The sequence below is a fragment of the Eubalaena glacialis genome, chromosome 1, assembly GCF_028564815.1.
Source record: "Eubalaena glacialis isolate mEubGla1 chromosome 1, mEubGla1.1.hap2.+ XY, whole genome shotgun sequence".
NCBI lineage: Eukaryota > Metazoa > Chordata > Mammalia > Artiodactyla > Balaenidae > Eubalaena > Eubalaena glacialis.
The window spans coordinates 135740217-135761110 of NC_083716.1; positions in this window are offsets into that span (position 1 = coordinate 135740217).

The following is a 20894-nucleotide window of genomic DNA, read 5'->3' on the forward strand; positions in this document are numbered from 1 at the left end:
TGTGACTCTGTTCTGTTTTGTAATTCAGTTCAAGTGTAGCGATTTTGACATGCCCTCTATAAGTGATATATTAGGATAAGTGTCTTTTTCTGTGTGACTTATTTCACTTAGAATCCTTGTCCCTAAATCCACTCATCATGCTGCTACTAGCCTTATGACATTGATTTCATGGCTGAGTGATATTCCATTGTGCCTAAGTACCACAACTTCTTTATCCATTTTTCTCTTTCCTGGGATGTTTAAGGTGTACTGAAGTGGAGGTTCTTGTACATAGAGCAGCCCTAAACTTTGGGGTGCCTGTGTCTTGTTGATTTTTAGTTTTCCCAATTTATATGCCCATGAGTGGAAGTGCCCTATGCTCTGTAAGCTGTGTTTATTACATGTTTCAGGACACACCGTACACTTCTCCAGAGTGGCTGTTGGCAATTGACATCCCGCCCATCAGCGTAACAAGGCTCCCATGTCTCCACGGCCTGTCCTGCATTTCTGGTTTTTACACATTTTGCAGCATGGCCCTTATGACCGATGGCAAGCGAGACTTCTTTGTAGTGCTGATTTGCACTTCCGGCTTGCTTGGTTGGCCAAAAAGGGCGTATGCGATTCAGGAAAAAACGCATACGCCCTTTTTGGCCAAGGGCATCATTGTCAACGTTTGCCGCTTTTCATGTGCTTTAAAGGCGAGTCGAATCTACCTCCTGAAATCTGTTTCCGGCAATTCTGCCTTGCTTTCAAATCCTCTTTATTGCCTTCCCTCAATATATTTGTGGACGAGAGTTATCATTTATAACTCTGCAGGTTTGTGAATTGCAGTGGCCCTGAGCTCCATTTGTCAACTCGCTATTTTGGGATCTGGCCGCAAAAGCGCAGGATTGCTTCAGGCCCTATTCTTGTTCCGGGGGGCAGGCTGAGCCTGTGCTTCATTCTTCTTCCTGATGAGGAAATAGAGTGACCGCTGCCTGTCCCAACACCTAGAGCTAGTCTCTCATTGGTTCCCCGTCTTCCCGTTCATCCTCAGGACAAATTGCAACCTGTACGAAACAAACAGGAGGTTCAAGGTGCTGATTCTCCAAGTAGGGAGATTGTTAGTAAAGCGGCTGGAATGGCGAACCCGAGCACAAGGAGAGGAGAAATGAGGTGCGTTTTAGAAACCTTTCCCGATCACACGGTGTACCATCTTCTGGGTTTCCCAGGCATGTTTTCGATGTAGGAAGATGCCCTTGAACCTGGAGATTTGGGACCCATGGGGTGGGTACCCGCGCGGTATTACTTTAAAGCGTCTGCGTTTGCTCACCCAACCTCACCAATCCTCTCAGCCCCAAGAGTGTCCAGCCTTATGTCTCATCCAGCTGTGGGTCTAGATATGGTCAATCCAGGTTGCATCAGAGCCCCCGAACGGATTTTGTAAGAATTTCTCTCTCTTGCACTGTCTTTGTTTTATGGGGTTCATTTTAAGTAATTTATTTTGATAATGGGGTTGAGCTGTTTTTTCCTCCTGTGTTTATGCCGCTTTACACCCTCTTGATTCAACTCCAGAGAGATATCAATACATAGGTTTCAAGATTCTTGCTAGTCAGATATATTCTTGTGCGGTGAATAGGTGGTGTTGAGTCCAGTTCACTGAGCAGGGAGGAGGTCTTGTCTGTTACATATTTGGCTTATGGAACGGTATGTGAGCTAATTTCAAACCCTTGTTTTATGCATCACCCCACCTCACCTTTCCCGTTAAGCAGCCATAGTGTGTCTTCTAAATGTGTGACTCTGTTCTGTTTTGTAATTCAGTTCAAGTGTAGCGATTTTGACATGCCCTCTATAAGTGATATCTTAGGATAAGTGTCTTTTTCTGTGTGACTTATTTCACTTAGAATCCTCGTCCCTAAATCCACTCATCATGCTGCTACTAGCCTTATGACATTGATTTCATGGCTGAGTGATATTCCATTGTGCCTAAGTACCACAACTTCTTTATCCATTTTTCTCTTTCCTGGCATGTTTAAGGTGTACTGAAGTGGAGGTTCTTGTACACAGAGCAGCCCTAAACTTTGGGGTGCCTGTGTCTTGTTGATTTTTAGTTTTCCCAATTTATATGCCCATGAGTGGAAGTGCCCTATGCTCTGTAAGCTGTGTTTATTACATGTTTCAGGACACACCGTACACTTCTCCAGAGTGGCTGTTGGCAATTGACATCCCGCCCATCAGCGTAGCAAGGCTCCCATGTCTCCACGGCCTGTCCTGCATTTCTGGTTTTTACACATTTTGCAGCATGGCCCTTATGACCGATGGCAAGCGAGGCTTCTTTGTAGTGCTGATTTGCACTTCCGGCTTGCTTGGTTGGCCAAAAGGGGCGTATGCGTTTTTTCCTGAATATATTCAGGAAAAAACGCATACGCCCCTTTTGGCCAAGGGCATCATTGTCAACGTTTTGCCGCTTTTCATGTGCTTTAAAGGCGAGTCGAATCTACCTCCTGAAATCTGTTTCCGGCAATTCTGCCTTGCTTTCAAATCCTCTTTATTGCCTTCCCTCAATATATTTGTGGACGAGAGTTATCATTTATAACTCTGCAGGTTTGTGAATTGCAGTGGCCCTGAGCTCCATTTGTCAACTCGCTATTTTGGGAGCTGGCCGCAAAAGCGCAGGATTGCTTCAGGCCCTATTCTGGTTCCGGGGGGCAGGCTGAGCCTGTGCTTCATTCTTCTTCCTGATGAGGAAATAGAGTGACCGCTGCCTGTCCCAAAACCTAGAGCTAGTCTCTCATTGGTTCCCCGTCTTCCCGTTCATCCTCAGGACAAATTGCAACCTGTACGAAACAAACAGGAGGTTCAAGGTGCTGATTCTCCAAGTAGGGAGATTGTTAGTAAAGCGGCTGGAATGGCGAACCCGAGCACAAGGAGAGGAGAAATGAGGTGCGTTTTAGAAACCTTTCCCGATCACACGGTGTACCATCTTCTGGGTTTCCCAGGCATGTTTTCGATGTAGGAAGATGCCCTTGAACCTGGAGATTTGGGACCCATGGGGTGGGTACTGCGCGGTATTACTTTAAAGCGTCTGCGTTTGCTCACCCAACCTCACCAATCCTCTCAGCCCCAAGAGTGTCCAGCCTTATGTCTCATCCAGCTGTGGGTCTAGATATGGTCAATCCAGGTTGCATCAGAGCCCCCGAACGGATTTTGTAAGAATTTCTCTCTCTTTCACTGTCTTTGTTTTATGGGGTTCATTTTAAGTAATTTATTTTGATAATGGGGTTGAGCTGCTTTTCCCTCCTGTGTTTATGCCGCTTTACACCCTCTTGATTCAACTCCAGAGAGATATCAATACATAGGTTTCAAGATTCTTGCTAGTCAGATATATTCTTGTGCGGTGAATAGGTGGTGTTGAGTCCAGTTCACTGAGCAGGGAGGAGGTCTTGTCTGTTACATATTTGGCTTATGGAACGGTATCTGAGCTAATTTCAAACCATTGTTTTATGCATCACCCCACCTCACCTTTCCCGTTAAGCAGCCATAGTGTGTCTTCTAAATGTGTGACTCTGTTCTGTTTTGTAATTCAGTTCAAGTGTAGCGATTTTGACATGCCCTCTATAAGTGATATCTTAGGATAAGTGTCTTTTTCTGTGTGACTTATTTCACTTAGAATCCTCGTCCCTAAATCCACTCATCATGCTGCTACTAGCCTTATGACATTGATTTCATGGCTGAGTGATATTCCATTGTGCCTAAGTACCACAACTTCTTTATCCATTTTTCTCTTTCCTGGGATGTTTAAGGTGTACTGAAGTGGAGGTTCTTGTACACAGAGCAGCCCTAAACTTTGGGGTGCCTGTGTCTTGTTGATTTTTAGTTTTCCCAATTTATATGCCCATGAGTGGAAGTGCCCTATGCTCTGTAAGCTGTGTTTATTACATGTTTCAGGACACACCGTACACTTCTCCAGAGTGGCTGTTGGCAATTGACATCCCGCCCATCAGCGTAGCAAGGCTCCCATGTCTCCACGGCCTGTCCTGCATTTCTGGTTTTTACACATTTTGCAGCATGGCCCTTATGACCGATGGCAAGCGAGACTTGTTTGTAGTGCTGATTTGCACTTCCGGCTTGCTTGGTTGGCCAAAAAGGGCGTATGCGTTTTTTCCTGAATATATTCAGGAAAAAACGCATACGCCCTTTTTGGCCAAGGGCATCATTGTCAACGTTTTGCCGCTTTTCATGTGCTTTAAAGGCGAGTCGAATCTACCTCCTGAAATCTGTTTCCGGCAATTCTGCCTTGCTTTCAAATCCTCTTCGTTGCCTTCCCTCAATATATTTGTGGACGAGAGTTATCATTTATAACTCTGCAGGTTTGTGAATTGCAGTGGCCCTGAGCTCCATTTGTCAACTCGCTTTTTTGGGAGCTGGCCGCAAAAGCGCAGGATTGCTTCAGGCCCTATTCTGGTTCCGGGGGGCAGGCTGAGCCTGTGCTTCATTCTTCTTCCTGATGAGGAAATAGAGTGACCGCTGCCTGTCCCAACACCTAGAGCTAGTCTCTCATTGGTTCCCCGTCTTCCCGTTCATCCTCAGGACAAATTGCAACCTGTACGAAACAAACAGGAGGTTCAAGGTGCTGATTCTCCAAGTAGGGAGATTGTTAGTAAAGCGGCTGGAATGGCGAACCCGAGCACAAGGAGAGGAGAAATGAGGTGCGTTTTAGAAACCTTTCCCGATCACACGGTGTACCATCTTCTGGGTTTCCCAGGCATGTTTTCGATGTAGGAAGATGCCCTTGAACCTGGAGATTTGGGACCCCTGGGGTGGGTACCGCGCGGTATTACTTTAAAGCGTCTGCGTTTGCTCACCCAACCTCACCAATCCTCTCAGCCCCAAGAGTGTCCAGCCTTATGTCTCATCCAGCTGTGGGTCTAGATATGGTCAATCCAGGTTGCATCAGAGCCCCCGAACGGATTTTGTAAGAATTTCTCTCTCTTGCACTGTCTTTGTTTTATGGGGTTCATTTCAAGTAATTTATTTTGATAATGGGGTTGAGCTGCTTTTCCGTGATGTGTTTATGCCGCTTTACACCCTCTTGATTCAACTCCAGAGAGATATCAATACATAGGTTTCAAGATTCTTGCTAGTCAGATATATTCTTGTGCGGTGAATAGGTGGTGTTGAGTCCAGTTCACTGAGCAGGGAGGAGGTCTTGTCTGTTACATATTTGGCTTATGGAACGGTATCTGAGCTAATTTCAAACCATTGTTTTATGCATCACCCCACCTCACCTTTCCCGTTAAGCAGCCATAGTGTGTCTTCTAAATGTGTGACTCTGTTCTGTTTTGTAATTCAGTTCAAGTGTAGCGATTTTGACATGCCCTCTATAAGTGATATCTTAGGATAAGTGTCTTTTTCTGTGTGACTTATTTCACTTAGAATCCTTGTCCCTAAATCCACTCATCATGCTGCTACTAGCCTTATGACATTGATTTCATGGCTGAGTGATATTCCATTGTGCCTAAGTACCACAACTTCTTTATCCATTTTTCTCTTTCCTGGCATGTTTAAGGTGTACTGAAGTGGAGGTTCTTGTACACAGAGCAGCCCTAAACTTTGGGGTGCCTGTGTCTTGTTGATTTTTAGTTTTCCCAATTTATATGCCCATGAGTGGAAGTGCCCTATGCTCTGTAAGCTGTGTTTATTACATGTTTCAGGACACACCGTACACTTCTCCAGAGTGGCTGTTGGCAATTGACATCCCGCCCATCAGCGTAACAAGGCTCCCATGTCTCCACGGCCTGTCCTGCATTTCTGGTTTTTACACATTTTGCAGCATGGCCCTTATGACCGATGGCAAGCGAGACTTCTTTGTAGTGCTGATTTGCACTTCCGGCTTGCTTGGTTGGCCAAAAAGGGCGTATGCGATTCAGGAAAAAACGCATACGCCCTTTTTGGCCAAGGGCATCATTGTCAACGTTTTGCCGCTTTTCATGTGCTTTAAAGGCGAGTCGAATCTACCTCCTGAAATCTGTTTCCGGCAATTCTGCCTTGCTTTCAAATCCTCTTCGTTGCCTTCCCTCAATATATTTGTGGACGAGAGTTATCATTTATAACTCTGCAGGTTTGTGAATTGCAGTGGCCCTGAGCTCCATTTGTCAACTCGCTTTTTTGGGAGCTGGCCGCAAAAGCGCAGGATTGCTTCAGGCCCTATTCTTCTTCCGGGGGGCAGGCTGAGCCTGTGCTTCATTCTTCTTCCTGATGAGGAAATAGAGTGACCGCTGCCTGTCCCAACACCTAGAGCTAGTCTCTCATTGGTTCCCCGTCTTCCCGTTCATCCTCAGGACAAATTGCAACCTGTACGAAACAAACAGGAGGTTCAAGGTGCTGATTCTCCAAGTAGGGAGATTGTTAGTAAAGCGGCTGGAATGGCGAACCCGAGCACAAGGAGAGGAGAAATGAGGTGCGTTTTAGAAACCTTTCCCGATCACACGGTGTATCATCTTCTGGGTTTCCCAGGCATGTTTTCGATGTAGGAAGATGCCCTTGAACCTGGAGATTTGGGACCCATGGGGTGGGTACCGCGCGGTATTAATTTAAAGCGTCTGCGTTTGCTCACCCAACCTCACCAATCCTCTCAGCCCCAAGAGTGTCCAGCCTTATGTCTCATCCAGCTGTGGGTCTAGATATGGTCAATCCAGGTTGCATCAGAGCCCCCGAACGGATTTTGTAAGAATTTCAATCTCTTTCACTGTCTTTATTTTATGGGGTTCATTTTAAGTAATTTATTTTGATAATGGGGTTGAGCTGTTTTTCCCTCCTGTGTTTATGCCGCTTTACACCCTCTTGATTCAACTCCAGAGAGATATCAATACATAGGTTTCAAGATTCTTGCTAGTCAGATATATTCTTGTGCGGTGAATAGGGTGTGTTGAGTCCAGTTGACTGAGCAGGGAGGAGGTCTTGTCTTTTACATATTTGGCTTATGGAACGGTATGTGAGCTAATTTCAAACCCTTGTTTTATGCATCACCCCACCTCACCTTTCCCGTTACGCAGCCATAGTGTGTCTTCTAAATGTGTGACTGTGTTCTGTTTTGTAATTCAGTTCAAGTGTAGCGATTTTGACATGCCCTCTAAAAGTGATATCTTAGGATAAGTGTCTTTTTCTGTGTGACTTATTTCACTTAGAATCCTCATCCCTAAATCCACTCATCATGCTGCTACTAGCCTTATGACATTGATTTCATAGCTGAGTGATATTCCATTGTGCCTAAGTACCACAACTTCTTTATCCATTTTTCTCTTTCCTGGGATACTTAAGGTGTAGCTAAGTGGAGGTTCTTGTACACAGAGCAGCCCTAAACTTTGGGGTGCCTGTGTCTTGTTGATTTTTAGTTTTCCCAATTTATACGCCCATGAGTGGAAGTGCCCTATGCTCTGTAAGCTGTGTTTATTACATGTTACAGGACAAACCGTACACTTCTCCAGAGTGTTTGTTGGCAATTGACATCCCACCCCTCAGCCTAGCAAGGCTCCCATGTCTCCATGGCCTGTCCTGCATTTCTGGTTTTTACACTTTTTGCAGCATGGCCCTTTTGACCGATGGGAAGCGAGACTTCTTTGTAGTGCTGATTTGCACTTCTGGCTTGCTTGGTTGGCCAAAAAGGGCGTATGCGTTTTTTCCTGAATATATTCAGCAAAAAACGCATACGCCCTTTTTGGCCAAGGGCATCATTGTCAACGTTTGCCCGCTTTTCATGTGCTTTAAAGTGAGTCGAATCTACCTCCTGATATCCGTTTCCTGCAATTCTGCCTTGCTTTCAAATCCTCTTCATTTCCTTCCCTCAATATATTTGTGGACGAGAGTTATCATTTATAAATCTGCAGCTTTGTGAATTGCAGTGGCCCTGAGCTCCATTTGTCAACTCGCTTTTTTGGGAGCTGCCCGCAAAAGTGCAGGATTGCTTCAGGCCCTATTCTGGTTCCGGGGGGCAGGCTGAGCCTGTGCTTCATTCTTCTTCCTGATGGGGAAATAGAGTGACCTGTGCCTGTCCCAACACCTAGAGCTAGTCTCTCATTGGTTCCCCGTCTTCCCGTTCATCCTCAGGACAAATTGCAACCTGTACGAAACAAACAGGAGGTTCAAGGTGCTGATTCTCCAAGTAGGGAGATTGTTAGTAAAGCGGCTGGAATGGCGAACCCGAGCACAAGGAGAGGAGAAATGAGGTGCGTTTTAGAAACCTTTCCCGATCACACGCTGTACCATCTTCTGGGTTTCCCAGGCATGTTTTCGATGTAGGAAGATGCCCTTGAACCTGGAGATTTGGGACCCATGGGGTGGGTACCACGCGGTATTACTTTAAACGGTCTGCGTTTGCTCACGCATCCTCACCAATCCTCTCAGCCCCAAGATTCTCCAGCCTTTTGTCTCATCCAGCTGTGGGTCTAGATATGGTCAATGCAGGTTGCATCAGAGCCCCCAAACAGATTTTGTAAGAATTTCTCTCTCTTTCACTGTCTTTGTTTTATGAGGTTTTTTTTAAGTAATTTATTTTGATAATGGGGTTGAGCGGCTTTTCCCTGCTGTGTTTATGCCGCTTTACACCCTCTTCATTCAAGTCCAGAGAGATATCAATACATAGGTTTTAAGATTCTTGCTAGTCAGATATATTCTTGTGCGGTGAATAGGGGGTGTTGAGTCCAGTTCACTGAGCAGGGAGGAGGTCTTGTCTGTTACATATTTGGCTTATGGAACGGTATGTGAGCTAATTTCAAAGCCTTGTTTTATGCATCACCCCACCTCACCTTTCCCGTTACGCAGCCATAGTGTGTCTTCTAAATATGTGACTCTGTTCTGTTTTGTAATTCAGTTCAAGTGTAGCGATTTTGACATGCCCTCTATAAGTGATATCTTAGGATAAGTGTTTTTTTCTGTGTGACTTATTTCACTTCGAATCCTCGTCCCTAAATCCACTCATCATGCTGCTACTAGCCTTATGACATTGATTTCATGGCTGAGTGATATTCCATTGTGCCTAAGTACCACAACTTCTTTATCCACTTTTCTCTTTCCTGGGATGTTTAAGGTGTACTGAAGTGGAGGTTCTTGTACACAGAGCAGCCCTAAACTTTGGGGTGCCTGTGTTTTGTTGATTTTTAGTTTTCCCAATTTATACGCCCATGAGTGGAAGTGCCCTATGCTCTGTAAGCTGTGTTTATTACATGTTTCAGGACACACCGTACACTTCTGCAGAGTGGCTGTTGGCAATTGACATCCCGCCCATCAGCGTAGCAAGGCTCCCATGTCTCCATGGCCTGTCCTGCATTTCTGGTTTTTACACTTTTTGCAGCATGGCCCTTTTGACCGATGGCAAGCGAGACTTCTTTGTAGTGCTGATTTGCACTTCCGGCTTGCTTGGTTGGCCAAAAAGCGCGTATGCGTTTTTTCCTGAATATATTCAGCAAAAAACGCATACGCGCTTTTTGGCCAAGGGCATCATTGTCAACGTTTGACCGCTTTTCATGTGCTTTAAAGGCGAGTCGAATCTACCTCCTGAAATCTGTTTCCTGCAATTCTGCCTTGCTTTCAAATCCTCTTCGTTGCCTTCCCTCAATATATTTGTGGACGAGAGTTATCATTAATAACTCTGCAGGTTTGTGAATTGCAGTGGCTCTGAGCTCCATTTGTCAACTCGCTTTTTTGGGAGCTGGCCGCAAAAGCGCAGGATTGCTTCAGGCCCTATTCTGGTTCCGGGGGGCAGGCTGAGCCTGTGCTTCATTCTTCTTCCTGATGAGGAAATAGAGTGACTGCTGCCTGTCCCAACACCTAGAGCTAGTCTCTCATTGGTTCCCCGTCTTCCCGTTCATCCTCAGGACAAATTGCAACCTGTACGAAACAAACAGGAGGTTCAAGGTGCTGATTCTCCAAGTAGGGAGATTGTTAGTAAAGCGGCTGGAATGGCGAACCCGAGCACAAGGAGAGGAGAAATGAGGTGCGTTTTAGAAACCTTTCCCGATCACACGGTGTATCATCTTCTGGGTTTCCCAGGCATGTTTTCGATGTAGGAAGATGCCCTTGAACCTGGAGATTTGGGACCCATCGGGTGGGTACCACGCGGTATTAATTTAAAGCGTCTGCGTTTGCTCACCCAACCTCACCAATCCTCTCAGCCCCAAGAGTGTCCAGCCTTATGTCTCATCCAGCTGTGGGTCTAGATATGGTCAATCCAGGTTGCATCAGAGCCCCCGAACGGATTTTGTAAGAATTTCAATCTCTTTCACTGTCTTTATTTTATGGGGTTCATTTTAAGTAATTTATTTTGATAATGGGGTTGAGCTGTTTTTCCCTCCTGTGTTTATGCCGCTTTACACCCTTTTGATTCAACTCCAGAGAGATATCAATACATAGGTTTCAAGATTCTTGCTAGTCAGATATATTCTTGTGCGGTGAATAGGGTGTGTTGAGTCCAGTTGACTGAGCAGGGAGGAGGTCTTGTCTTTTACATATTTGGCTTATGGAACGGTATGTGAGCTAATTTCAAACCCTTGTTTTATGCATCACCCCACCTCACCTTTCCCGTTACGCAGCCATAGTGTGTCTTCTAAATGTGTGACTGTGTTCTGTTTTGTAATTCAGTTCAAGTGTAGCGATTTTGACATGCCCTCTAAAAGTGATATCTTAGGATAAGTGTCTTTTTCTGTGTGACTTATTTCACTTAGAATCCTCATCCCTAAATCCACTCATCATGCTGCTACTAGCCTTATGACATTGATTTCATAGCTGAGTGATATTCCATTGTGCCTAAGTACCACAACTTCTTTATCCATTTTTCTCTTTCCTGGGATACTTAAGGTGTAGCTAAGTGGAGGTTCTTGTACACAGAGCAGCCCTAAACTTTGGGGTGCCTGTGTCTTGTTGATTTTTAGTTTTCCCAATTTATACGCCCATGAGTGGAAGTGCCCTATGCTCTGTAAGCTGTGTTTATTACATGTTACAGGACAAACCGTACACTTCTCCAGAGTGTTTGTTGGCAATTGACATCCCACCCCTCAGCCTAGCAAGGCTCCCATGTCTCCATGGCCTGTCCTGCATTTCTGGTTTTTACACATTTTGCAGCATGGCCCTTTTGACCGATGGGAAGCGAGACTTCTTTGTAGTGCTGATTTGCACTTCTGGCTTGCTTGGTTGGCCAAAAAGGGCGTATGCGTTTTTTCCTGAATATATTCAGCAAAAAACGCATACGCCCTTTTTGGCCAAGGGCATCATTGTCAACGTTTGCCCGCTTTTCATGTGCTTTAAAGTGAGTCGAATCTACCTCCTGATATCCGTTTCCTGCAATTCTGCCTTGCTTTCAAATCCTCTTCATTTCCTTCCCTCAATATATTTGTGGACGAGAGTTATCATTTATAATTCTGCAGCTTTGTGAATTGCAGTGGCCCTGAGCTCCATTTGTCAACTCGCTTTTTTGGGAGCTGCCCGCAAAAGTGCAGGATTGCTTCAGGCCCTATTCTGGTTCCGGGGGGCAGGCTGAGCCTGTGCTTCATTCTTCTTCCTGATGGGGAAATAGAGTGACCTGTGCCTGTCCCAACACCTAGAGCTAGTCTCTCATTGGTTCCCCGTCTTCCCGTTCATCCTCAGGACAAATTGCAACCTGTACGAAACAAACAGGAGGTTCAAGGTGCTGATTCTCCAAGTAGGGAGATTGTTAGTAAAGCGGCTGGAATGGCGAACCCGAGCACAAGGAGAGGAGAAATGAGGTGCGTTTTAGAAACCTTTCCCGATCACACGCTGTACCATCTTCTGGGTTTCCCAGGCATGTTTTCGATGTAGGAAGATGCCCTTGAACCTGGAGATTTGGGACCCATGGGGTGGGTACCGCGCGGTATTACTTTAAACGGTCTGCATTTGCTCACCCATCCTCAGCAATCCTCTCAGCCCCAAGATTCTCCAGCCTTTTGTCTCATCCAGCTGTGGGTCTAGATATGGTCAATGCAGGTTGCATCAGAGCCCCCAAACAGATTTTGTAAGAATTTCTCTCTCTTTCACTGTCTTTGTTTTATGAGGTTTTTTTTAAGTAATTTATTTTGATAATGGGGTTGAGCTGCTTTTCCCTGCTGTGTTTATGCCGCTTTACACCCTCTTGATTCAAGTCCAGAGAGATATCAATACATAGGTTTTAAGATTCTTGCTAGTCAGATATATTCTTGTGCGGTGAATAGGGGGTGTTGAGTCCAGTTCACTGAGCAGGGAGGAGGTCTTGTCTGTTACATATTTGGCTTATGGAACGGTATGTGAGCTAATTTCAAACCCTTGTTTTATGCATCACCCCACCTCACCTTTCCCGTTACGCAGCCATAGTGTGTCTTCTAAATATGTGACTCTGTTCTGTTTTGTAATTCAGTTCAAGTGTAGCGATTTTGACATGCCCTCTATAAGTGATATCTTAGGATAAGTGTCTTTTTCTGTGTGACTTATTTCACTTCGAATCCTCGTCCCTAAATCCACTCATCATGCTGCTACTAGCCTTATGACATTGATTTCATGGCTGAGTGATATTCCATTGTGCCTAAGTACCACAACTTCTTTATCCACTTTTCTCTTTCCTGGGATGTTTAAGGTGTACTGAAGTGGAGGTTCTTGTACACAGAGCAGCCCTAAACTTTGGGGTGCCTGTGTTTTGTTGATTTTTAGTTTTCCCAATTTATATGCCCATGAGTGGAAGTGCCCTATGCTCTGTAAGCTGTGTTTATTACATGTTTCAGGACACACCGTACACTTCTGCAGAGTGGCTGTTGGCAATTGACATCCCGCCCATCAGCGTAGCAAGGCTCCCATGTCTCCATGGCCTGTCCTGCATTTCTGGTTTTTACACTTTTTGCAGCATGGCCCTTTTGACCGATGGCAAGCGAGACTTCTTTGTAGTGCTGATTTGCACTTCCGGCTTGCTTGGTTGGCCAAAAAGGGCGTATGCGTTTTTTCCTGAATATATTCAGCAAAAAACGCATACGCGCTTTTTGGCCAAGGGCATCATTGTCAACGTTTGACCGCTTTTCATGTGCTTTAAAGGCGAGTCGAATCTACCTCCTGAAATCTGTTTCCTGCAATTCTGCCTTGCTTTCAAATCCTCTTCGTTGCCTTCCCTGAATATATTTGTGGACGAGAGTTATCATTAATAACTCTGCAGGTTTGTGAATTGCAGTGGCTCTGAGCTCCATTTGTCAACTCGCTTTTTTGGGAGCTGGCCGCAAAAGCGCAGGATTGCTTCAGGCCCTATTCTGGTTCCGGGGGGCAGGCTGAGCCTGCGCTTCATTCTTCTTCCTGATGAGGAAATAGAGTGACTGCTGCCTGTCCCAACACCTAGAGCTAGTCTCTCATTGGTTCCCCGTCTTCCCGTTCATCCTCAGGACAAATTGCAACCTGTACGAAACAAACAGGAGGTTCAAGGTGCTGATTCTCCAAGTAGGGAGATTGTTAGTAAAGCGGCTGGAATGGCGAACCCGAGCACAAGGAGAGGAGAAATGAGGTGCGTTTTAGAAACCTTTCCCGATCACACGGTGTATCATCTTCTGGGTTTCCCAGGCATGTTTTCGATGTAGGAAGATGCCCTTGAACCTGGAGATTTGGGACCCATGGGGTGGGTACCACGCGGTATTACTTTAAAGCGTCTGCGTTTGCTCACCCAACCTCACCAATCCTCTCAGCCCCAAGAGTGTCCAGCCTTATGTCTCATCCAGCTGTGGGTCTAGATATGGTCAATCCAGGTTGCATCAGAGCCCCCGAACGGATTTTGTAAGAATTTCAATCTCTTTCACTGTCTTTATTTTATGGGGTTCATTTTAAGTAATTTATTTTGATAATGGGGTTGAGCTGTTTTTCCCTCCTGTGTTTATGCCGCTTTACACCCTCTTGATTCAACTCCAGAGAGATATCAATACATAGGTTTCAAGATTCTTGCTAGTCAGATATATTCTTGTGCGGTGAATAGGGTGTGTTGAGTCCAGTTGACTGAGCAGGGAGGAGGTCTTGTCTTTTACATATTTGGCTTATGGAACGGTATGTGAGCTAATTTCAAACCCTTGTTTTATGCATCACCCCACCTCACCTTTCCCGTTACGCAGCCATAGTGTGTCTTCTAAATGTGTGACTGTGTTCTGTTTTGTAATTCAGTTCAAGTGTAGCGATTTTGACATGCCCTCTAAAAGTGATATCTTAGGATAAGTGTCTTTTTCTGTGTGACTTATTTCACTTAGAATCCTCATCCCTAAATCCACTCATCATGCTGCTACTAGCCTTATGACATTGATTTCATGGCTGAGTGATATTCCATTGTGCCTAAGTACCACAACTTCTTTATCCATTTTTCTCTTTCCTGGGATACTTAAGGTGTAGCTAAGTGGAGGTTCTTGTACACAGAGCAGCCCTTAACTTTGGGGTGCCTGTGTCTTGTTGATTTTTAGTTTTCCCAATTTATACGCCCATGAGTGGAAGTGCCCTATGCTCTGTAAGCTGTGTTTATTACATGTTATAGGACAAACCGTACACTTCTCCAGAGTGTTTGTTGGCAATTGACATCCCACCCCTCAGCCTAGCAAGGCTCCCATGTCTCCATGGCCTGTCCTGCATTTCTGGTTTTTACACTTTTTGCAGCATGGCCCTTTTGACCGATGGGAAGCGAGACTTCTTTGTAGTGCTGATTTGCACTTCCAGCTTGCTTGGTTGGCCAAAAAGGGCATATGCGTTTTTTCCTGAATATATTCAGGAAAAAACGCATATGCCCTTTTTGGCCAAGGGCATCATTGTCAACGTTTTGCCGCTTTTCATGTGCTTTAAAGGCGAGTCGAATCTACCTCCTGAAATCGGTTTCCTGCAATTCTGCCTTGCTTTCAAATCCTCTTCGTTGCCTTCCCTCAATATATTTGTGGACGAGAGTTATCATTTATAACTCTGCAGGTTTGTGAATTGCAGTGGCCCTGAGCTCCATTTGTCAACTCGCTTTTTTGGGAGCTCGCCGCAAAAGCGCAGGATTGCTTCAGGCCCTATTCTGGTTCCGGGGGGCAGGCTGAGCCTGTGCTTCATTCTTCTTCCTGATGGGGAAATAGAGTGACCTGTGCCTGTCCCAACACCTAGAGCTAGTCTCTCATTGGTTCCCCGTCTTCCCGTTCATCCTCACGACAAATTGCAACCTGTACGAAACAAACAGGAGGTTCCAGGTGCTGATTCTCCAAGTAGGGAGATTGTTAGTAAAGCGGCTGGAATGGCGAACCCGAGCACAAGGAGAGGAGAAATGAGGTGCGTTTTAGAAACCTTTCCCGATCACATGGTGTACCATATTCTGCGTTTCCCATGCACGTTTTCGATGTAGGAAGATGCCCTTGAACCTGGAGATTTGGGACCCATGGGGTGGGTAGCACGCGGTACTACTTTAAACGGTCTGCGTTTGCTCACCCAACCTCACCAATCCTCTCAGCCCCAAGATTGTACAGCCTTTTGTCTCATCCAGCTGTGGGTCTAGATATGGTCAATGCAGGTTGCATCAGAGCCCCCAAACAGATTTTGTAAGAATTTCTCTCTCTTTCACTGTCTTTGTTTTATGAGGTTTTTTTTAAGTAATTTTTTTTGATAATGGGGTTTAGCTGCTTTTCCCTGCTGTGTTTATGCCGCTTTACACCCTCTTGATTCAAGTCCAGAGAGATATCAATACATAGGTTTTAAGATTCTTGCTAGTCAGATATATTCTTGTGCGGTGAATAGGGGGTGTTGAGTCCAGTTCACTTAGCAGGGAGGAGGTCTTGTCTGTTACATATTTGGCTTATGGAACGGTATGTGAGCTAATTTCAAACCCTTGTTTTATGCATCAGCCCACCTCACCTTTCCCGTTACGCAGCCATAGTGTGTCTTCTAAATATGTGACTCTGTTCTGTTTTGTAATTCAGTTCAAGTGTAGCGATTTTGACATGCCCTCTATAAGTGATATCTTAGGATAAGTGTCTTTTTCTGTGTGACTTATTTCACTTCGAATCCTCGTCCCTAAATCCACTCATCATGCTGCTACTAGCCTTATGACATTGATTTCATGGCTGAGTGATATTCCATTGTGCCTAAGTACCACAACTTCTTTATCCACTTTTCTCTTTCCTGGGATGTTTAAGGTGTACTGAAGTGGAGGTTCTTGTACACAGAGCAGCCCTAAACTTTGGGGTGCCTGTGTCTTGTTGATTTTTAGTTTTCCCAATTTATACGCCCATGAGTGGAAGTGCCCTATGCTCTGTAAGCTGTGTTTATTACATGTTTCAGGACACACCGTACACTTCTCCAGAGTGGCTGTTGGCAATTGACATCCCGCCCATCAGCGTAGCAAGGCTCCCATGTCTCCACGGCCTGTCCTGCATTTCTGGTTTTTACACTTTTTGCAGCATGGCCCTTTTGACCGATGGCAAGCGAGACTTCTTTGTAGTGCTGATTTGCACTTCCGGCTTGCTTGGTTGGCCAAAAAGGGCGTATGCGTTTTTTCCTGAATATATTCAGCAAAAAACGCATACGCCCTTTTTGGCCAAGGGCATCATTGTCAACGTTTGACCGCTTTTCATATGCTTTAAAGGCGAGTCGAATCTACCTCCTGAAATCTGTTTCCTGCAATTCTGCCTTGCTTTCAAATCCTCTTCGTTGCCTTCCCTCAATATATTTGTGGACGAGAGTTATCATTTATAACTCTGCAGGTTTGTGAATTGCAGTGGCCCTGAGCTCCATTTGTCTACTCGCTTTTTTGGGAGCTGGCCGCAAAAGCGCAGGATTGCTTCAGGCCCTATTCTGGTTCCGGGGGGCAGGCTGAGCCTGTGCTTCATTCTTCTTCCTGATGAGGAAATAGAGTGACTGCTGCCTGTCCCAACACCTAGAGCTAGTCTCTCATTGGTTCCCCGTCTTCCCGTTCATCCTCAGGACAAATTGCAACCTGTACGAAACAAACAGGAGGTTCAAGGTGCTGATTCTCCAAGTAGGGAGATTGTTAGTAAAGCGGCTGGAATGGCGAACCCGAGCACAAGGAGAGGAGAAATGAGGTGCGTTTTAGAAACCTTTCCCGATCACACGGTGTACCATCTTCTGGGTTTCCCAGGCATGTTTTCGATGTAGGAAGATGCCCTTGAACCTGGAGATTTGGGACCCATGGGGTGGGTACCGCGCGGTATTACTTTAAAGCGTCTGCGTTTGCTCACCCAACCTCACCAATCCTCTCAGCCCCAAGAGTGTCCAGCCTTATGTCTCATCCAGCTGTGGGTCTAGATATGGTCAATCCAGGTTGCATCAGAGCCCCCGAACGGATTTTGTAAGAATTTCAATCTCTTTCACTGTCTTTATTTTATGGGGTTCATTTTAAGTAATTTATTTTGATAATGGGGTTGAGCTGTTTTTCCTTCCTGTGTTTATGCCGCTTTACACCCTCTTGATTCAACTCCAGAGAGATATCAATACATAGGTTTCAAGATTCTTGCTAGTCAGATATATTCTTGTGCGGTGAATAGGGGGTGTTGAGTCCAGTTGACAGAGCAGGGAGGAGGTCTTGTCTTTTACATATTTGGCTTATGGAACGGTATGTGAGCTAATTTCAAACCCTTGTTTTATGCATCACCCCACCTCACCTTTCCCGTTACGCAGCCATAGTGTGTCTTCTAAATGTGTGACTGTGTTCTGTTTTGTAATTCAGTTCAAGTGTAGCGATTTTGACATGCCCTCTATAAGTGATATCTTAGGATAAGTGTCTTTTTCTGTGTGACTTATTTCACTTAGAATCCTCGTCCCTAAATCCACTCATCATGCTGCTACTAGCCTTATGACAGTGATTTCATGGCTGAGTGATATTCCATTGTGCCTAAGTACCACAACTTCTTTATCCATTTTTCTCTTTCCTGGGATGTTTAAGGTGTACTGAAGTGGAGGTTCTTGTACACAGAGCAGCCCTAAACTTTGGGGTGCCTGTGTCTTGTTGATTTTTAGTTTTCCCAATTTATATGCCCATGAGTGGAAGTGCCCTATGCTCTGTAAGCTGTGTTTATTACATGTTTCAGGACACACCGTACACTTCTCCAGAGTGGCTGTTGGCAAATGACATCCCGCCCATCAGCGTAGCAAGGCTCCCATGTCTCCACGGCCTGTCCTGCATTTCTGGTTTTTACACTTTTAGCAGCATGGCCCTTTTGACGGATGGCAAGTGAGACTTCTTTGTAGTGCTGATTTGCACTTCCGGCTTGCTTGGTTGGCCAAAAAGGGCGTATGCGTTTTTTCCTGATATATTCAGGAAAAAACGCATACGCCCTTTTTGGCCAAGGGCATCATTGTCAACGTTTTGCCGCTTTTCATGTGCTTTAAAGGCGAGTCGAATCTACCTCCTGAAATCTGTTTCCTGCAATTCTGCCTTGCTTTCAAATCCTCTTCGTTGCCTTCCCTCAATATATTTGTGGACGAGAGTTATCATTTATAACTCTGCAGGTTTGTGAATTGCAGTGGCCCTGAGCTCCATTTGTCAACTCGCTTTTTTGGGAGCTGGCCGCGAAAGCGCAGGATTGCTTCAGGCCCTATTCTGGTTCCGGGGGGCAGGCTGAGCCTGTGCTTCATTCTTCTTCCTGATGAGGAAATAGAGTGACTGCTGCCTGTCCCAACACCTAGAGCTAGTCTCTCATTGGTTCCCCGTCTTCCCGTTCATCCTCAGGACAAATTGCAACCTGTACGAAACAAACAGGAGGTTCAAGGTGCTGATTCTCCAAGTAGGGAGATTGTTAGTAAAGCGGCTGGAATGGCGAACCCGAGCACAAGGAGAGGGGAAATGAGGTGCGTTTTAGAAACCTTTCCCGATCACACGGTGTACCATCTTCTGGGTTTCCCAGGCATGTTTTCGATGTAGGAAGATGCCCTTGAACCTGGAGATTTGGTACCCATGGGGTGGGTACCGCGCGGTATTACTTTAAAGCGTCTGCGTTTGCTCACCCAACCTCACCAATCCTCTCAGCCCCAAGAGTGTCCAGCCTTATGTCTCATCCAGCTGTGGGTCTAGATATGGTCAATCCAGGTTGCATCAGAGCCCCCGAACGGATTTTGTAAGAATTTCTCTCTCTTTCGCTGTCTTTGTTTTATGGGGTTCATTTTAAGTTATTTATTTTGATAATGGGGTTGAGCTGTTTTTCCCTCCTGTGTTTATGCCGCTTTACACCCTCTTGATTCAACTCCAGAGAGATATCAATACATAGGTTTCAAGATTCTTGCTAGTCAGATATATTCTTGTGCGGTGAATAGGTGGTGTTGAGTCCAGTTCACTGAGCAGGGAGGAGGTCTTGTCTGTTACATATTTGGCTTATGGAACGGTATCTGAGCTAATTTCAAACCCTTGTTTTATGCATCACCCCACCTCATCTTTCCCGTTAAGCAGCCATAGTGTGTCTTCTCAATGTGTGATTCTGTTCTGTTTTGTAATTCAGTTCAAGTGTAGCGATTTTGACATGCCCTCTATAAGTGATATCTTAGGATAAGTGTCTTTTTCTGTGTGACTTATTTCATTTAGAATCCTCGTCCCTAAATCCACTCATCATGCTGCTACTAGCCTTATGACATTGATTTCATGGCTGAGTGATATTCCATTGTGCCTAAGTACCACAACTTCTTTATCCATTTTTCTCTTTCCTGGCATGTTTAAGGTGTACTGAAGTGGAGGTTCTTGTACACAGAGCAGCCCTAAACTTTGGGGTGCCTGTGTCTTGTTGATTTTTAGTTTTCCCAATTTATATGCCCATGAGTGGAAGTGCCCTATGCTCTGTAAGCTGTGTTTATTACATGTTTCAGGACACACCGTACACTTCTCCAGAGTGGCTGTTGGCAATTGACATCCCGCCCATCAGCGTAGCAAGGCTCCCATGTCTCCACGGCCTGTCCTGCATTTCTGGTTTTTACACATTTTGCAGCATGGCCCTTATGACCGATGGCAAGCGAGACTTCTTTGTAGTGCTGATTTGCACTTCCGGCTTGCTTGGTTGGCCAAAAAGGGCGTATGCGTTTTTTCCTGAATATATTCAGGAAAAAACGCATACGCCCTTTTTGGCCAAGGGCATCATTGTCAACGTTTTGCCGCTTTTCATGTGCTTTAAAGGCGAGTCGAATCTACCTCCTGAAATCTGTTTCCGGCAATTCTGCCTTGCTTTCAAATCCTCTTCGTTGCCTTCCCTCAATATATTTGTGGACGAGAGTTATCATTTATAACTCTGCAGGTTTGTGAATTGCAGTGGCCCTGAGCTCCATTTGTCAACTCGCTATTTTGGGAGCTGGCCGCAAAAGCGCAGGATTGCTTCAGGCCCTATTCTGGTTCCGGGGGGCAGGCTGAGCCTGTGCTTCATTCTTATTCTTGATGAGGAAATAGAGTGACCGCTGCCTGTCCCAACACCTAGAGCTAGTCTCTCATTGGTTCCCCGTCTTCCCGTTCATCCTCAGGACAAATTGCAACCTGTACGAAACAAACAGGAGGTTCAAGGTGCTGATTCTCCAAGTAGGGAGATTGTTAGTAAAGCGGCTGGAATGGCGAACCCGAGCACAAGGAGAGGAGAAATGAGGTGCGTTTTAGAAACCTTTCCCGATCACACGGTGTACCATCTTCTGGGTTTCCCAGGCATGTTTTCGATGTAGGAAGATGCCCTTGAACCTGGAGATTTGGGACCCATGGGGTGGGTACCGCGCGGTATTACTTTAAAGCGTCTGCGTTTGCTCACCCAACCTCACCAATCCTCTCAGCCCCAAGAGTGTCCAGCCTTATGTCTCATTCAAGTGTGGGTCTAGATATGGTCAATCCAGGTTGCTTCAGAGCCCCCGAATGGATTTTGTAAGAATTTCTCTCTCTTTCACTGTCTTTGTTTTATGGGGTTCATTTTAAGTAATTTATTTTGATAATGGGGTTGAGCTGCTTT